This window comes from Nuphar pumila, chromosome 14, assembly GCF_984573655.1.
Source record: "Nuphar pumila chromosome 14, dmNupPumi1.hap1.1, whole genome shotgun sequence".
Classification (NCBI taxonomy): domain Eukaryota; kingdom Viridiplantae; phylum Streptophyta; class Magnoliopsida; order Nymphaeales; family Nymphaeaceae; genus Nuphar; species Nuphar pumila.
This window is the reverse complement of record NC_143262.1, coordinates 52763085-52767352: the sequence shown is the minus strand read 5'-3', so window position 1 is coordinate 52767352 and position 4268 is coordinate 52763085. Positions and strand designations below refer to the sequence as shown.

The 4268-nt window shown below is 41.1% G+C and overlaps 1 pseudogene; it reads left to right on the top strand.

Annotated features, from left to right (window-relative positions):
• Positions 1-2190: 2190 nt before the first annotated feature.
• On the top strand, positions 2191-2769 carry LOC149816821 (benzyl alcohol O-benzoyltransferase pseudogene; annotated as a pseudogene).
• The last annotated feature ends 1499 nt before the right edge of the window (positions 2770-4268 follow it).

The following is a 4268-nucleotide window of genomic DNA, read 5'->3' as shown; positions in this document are numbered from 1 at the left end:
GTTATTTATATTTCAGGACTATGACCTTGTTATTTTTGTTCTGGTTTACATTGATGATATCATAATTGCATGCAGATCCTTCCTTACCATTAGACAGTTAATTCGGCATCTTAGCCATGATTTCTCTATTAAAGAACTTGAGCCTCAACTATTTTTTGGGTATTGAAGTTCATTATGGCTCTTCAGGCCTTTTCTTATGCCACCGCACTTATGCCTTGAATCTTCTCCATCGTGCTTCTATGGCTGATGAGAAGCTCATTTTGACTCCATTGAGCTCGACCACTCGATTGTCCAAGGATGTTGATGCTTCTTATTTTGATCCTACTTTATACCGAAGTATCATCGGGGGTCTTCAATACCTCACATTGCCTTTGTTGTTAACAAGGTCTGTCAATTCATGCATCATCCTATGGTTACTTACTGGTCTGTTGTCAAGTGTATTCTTCGTTATATTAAAGTTACCATTCAACATGGTATGTCCTTCGCACGATCCTCCTCACTTCAGCTCAGCGCCTTCTCTGATGCTGACTGGGTCAATAGCCTTAATGACCACAAGTCTACCAGTGATTTTGCTATTTTTTGGGGTTCCAATTTGGTCTCTTGGTCTTCTCGCAAGCAACGGACCCTAGTTTGTTCCTGCACTGAAGCCGAGTACAAATCTCTAGCTTGCGCAATGTCGGAACTCCTTTGGCTCAAATCTCTCCTGACTAATCTTGGCCGAGTTCTTTCCTTGTCACCTACTCTTTGATGTGACAAATATTGGTGCGTTATATCTTGCTACAAATTCCGTTTTTCATGCTCACACCAAACACATTGAAATCAATTTTCATTTTGTCCAGGATCACGTGCAAAAAGGTCATATCCAAGTTCAGTTTCTTTCTTTTTCTGATCAGCTGGCTGATGGGCTCACTCAGCCTCTTCTGTTCTCGGGATTTGTTTTCATCTGTGACAAGCTCAACATGGTTGACCCCACATTGAGCTCATAGGGTCATGATAAGAATACAGTTTGCGATAGCAACTATGGACTCTCAAGCATACGTGAACTTCCAAATAAACCAAATGAGGACTCAAGCAACTATAGACTCAAGAATACGTAAACTTCCTCCAGATAAACCAAATGAAGACTCTTGTACCAAATGAGGACTACTCATGTATCTAGAATGTACCAGGTCATTAAAGAATCCGTTGATAGTCTGCTCATTATCGTTTTTGATAAACACATAATTATGTGTTATCGTTTTACAAGTGTTTTTCATACTCATTGTAATCTGTACTGTATGGTTATAAATACATCACTCGGTTATCTCAGAAAGACATAGTAAGAAAAAACCTAGTTTATTATATTGTGCAAGTTCTTTCACCTCTTCCTCATTTGAGACCAAGCATGATGCAATGTCAAGTAAAGCTTGGTCTAACTCATATCTGACCCATTTGCCGTGCTACTCCCACTACAAGAAAATTGTTAATTAGCGACGGAAATTAGCGACGGATTTTTCCCGTCGCTACTTAGCGACAGATTAGCTAGAGATAGAATCTGTCGCTAATTTGCGACGGATTAGCGAAGAAACGACTTTTATCGCTAATCTGTCGCTACTTAGCGACGGATTAGCGACTGCATGTTTTTGTCGCTACTTTTGATTACAAGAACACCATTTTAGCGACGGATTTAGAGAGGGAACTCTGTCGTCGCTAATCCGTCGCTCATTAGCGACGGATTAGCGACAGTATATATTTCGTCGCGGTTTTTGTATTTTGATTTAGCGACGGTTTAGCGACGGAATGTTTCCGTCGCTAAGCCGTCGCTAAATATCGCGTAAATCCCTAATCCCATCCCTCTTTCTCTTTTCCCTGTTTCTCTGTATTGCTCCCTCCCGCCCGTCGGCTCTCGCCACCGTCCGGCCACCGCCGCTCGCCAGCCGCCGCTCCCCGTCCACCGCTCGCCAGCCGGCGCTCGCCAGCTGCCGCTCCCCGTCAACCTCCCGTCACCGTCCGGCGAAGCGCAGGTAATATTCTTCTTCTTCTTCTTCTTCTTCTTCTTCTTCTTCTTCTTCTTCTTCTTCTTCTTCTTCTAAACGCAGGGGGTACGCCCCTTCCCTGCCGGAAACGGAGAGGGTTTAACCCCCTGCCATGCTTTCCGGCAGGGGGGGTCGACCCCCTGCGTTTTCGGCAAGGGGGGTCGACCCCCTGCCTATGGCGGTGCCGCACTGCCGGCCTCCAGCCCGATCCGGAGGAGGAGGTTCGCCTGTTGTGCATCTTCAACGCGCGGTCCCGGTACATTCCGCCGCTGCCGCAGGGGTACTACGGCAATGCCTGATAGTAATCCCGGCAGCTGTCTCGATAGCGGCGAAGCTCTGTGCGAACCCACTAGGTTATGCGGTGGAGCTCGTGAAGAAGGCCAAGGAGGAGGTGACAGACGAGTACATGAGGTCAGTGGCGGACCTCATGGTGCTCAAGGGCCGGCCTAACATCACGGTGGTCCGCACCTTCGTGGTCTCGGACATCAGGCATGCCGGGTTCAGCGAGCTGGACCTCGGCTGGGGAATGCCGGTGTACGGCGGTCCAGCCAAGGGCAGTGACGGCCCAATCCCCGGCTTGGTTAGCTTCTACGTCAACTCCAAGAATAACGAAGGGGGAGAAGGGATGGTGATCCCGATTTCCTTGCCTGCTCCAGCTATGAAGATCTTTGAACGGGAGCTCAAAAAGATGCTGTACGGACCCGCCCCGGATCAAAAGTCCACAGAACCTGTTTTTATCTTATCTGCTTTGTGAATAAAGATCAATTCATTGCCAAACAAATTTGTTATGAGATACCTACGTTGCCTATGTGATCTGTTTTGAAAAGAATTTTTGTTATGGATACCTATGCTGCCCATGTGATCTCTTTTTAAAAAAAATTTGTTATGAGATACCTACGTTGCCTATGTGATCTGTTTTGAAAAGAATTTTTGTTATGGATACCTATGCTGCCCATGTGATCTCTTTTTAAAAAAAAAAAAAGTTATTATGTGATCCCTATGTTGTCCATGTGATTAGCTTGAAAAAAAAATTGTAATATGTGTATATAAGATGTCCATATGGTTTTAAGTGTAGTTTGCATATATGTTGTCCATATGGATTTTAAGTTGAAATTTTTTTTGTAATGTATATATACAAGTTGTCCATGTTGTTCAATTTGTTAGTTTGTTAATGTCTACTGGTAGTTAGTTTTACTTCAATTTGTTTTCTTGAAATCTGGTTAGTTAGAGTATTTCAATCTATTAGTCTTTTATAATTATATTTTTCTTAGATAGATTGGTATTTAATGTTCTCACAATCAGTTAGTTAGATTAGGGCTATTTGAATTCTTTATGATAGTGGTGGTTAAACGGAGTTCACATCTTTTCTAGTAAACTAATTGATTGATTTACTATTCCTTTGCTAAGTAGTTCAGATTAGAAATTGTCTATGACTTTATGTTAGTCGACTGGTTCAACATGTTATAGCTGGTTTGTTAAATTAGCATCTTCTAGTTAGATTTGGCTTAACATATATACTATTTTTCTTTTCTCTTCTTTCAATTAGTTAGAGTTGTTTTAATTTGTTTTAATTTTTTTAGTTAGTGTTTCATCTTGTTTCATGATTAGTTAGTTTGTTACTTAATTTGTTTTGTTTTTGTGCAGATTTTTCAACGGAACCAACTCGTGCTCGGCCACCTGTGGTAAGTAAATGACAAAAACAATGCAAATCGGGTAAATACCCGTGGTGAGTAAGTGATGCAAACGTATCACATGTTATTTAATTTATTGAATGCAGCACTTTATTGTTCACACACTCACTTAGTTGTTGATATCTAGGACTGCTTTGTTGGAGTTCGGAGATCATGCTGAGCATGATTTTAATGTAGAAATATGGAAGTGTTCTTATTTTTGGAGTACGGAGTCCATGCTAAGCATGGTAGTAGTTAGTGAGATATTGAAGTGTGTTTGCTGCAGGTACATGTTTGCCATTTATTTGATATGAATGATTATGATGTATTGCAATGTTTGATGTAATTGTATCCATGCTTGCATGTAGTTACTTTCAATTTGATTTTGACTTCCATGTGAAATTTTATAATAAAAGCATGCTTCAAATGATTGTATCATGTCATTAATAGTTTGCACATGAAAATATTAAGTTATCAATGCATGCATCAAAATTCTTGTTATTGTTTGACATAGTATATTGCATGATAAATTTGATATTTTCTTCATCGTCGCATTCTGATTGTTTTTTTCTTAATTCGTTAG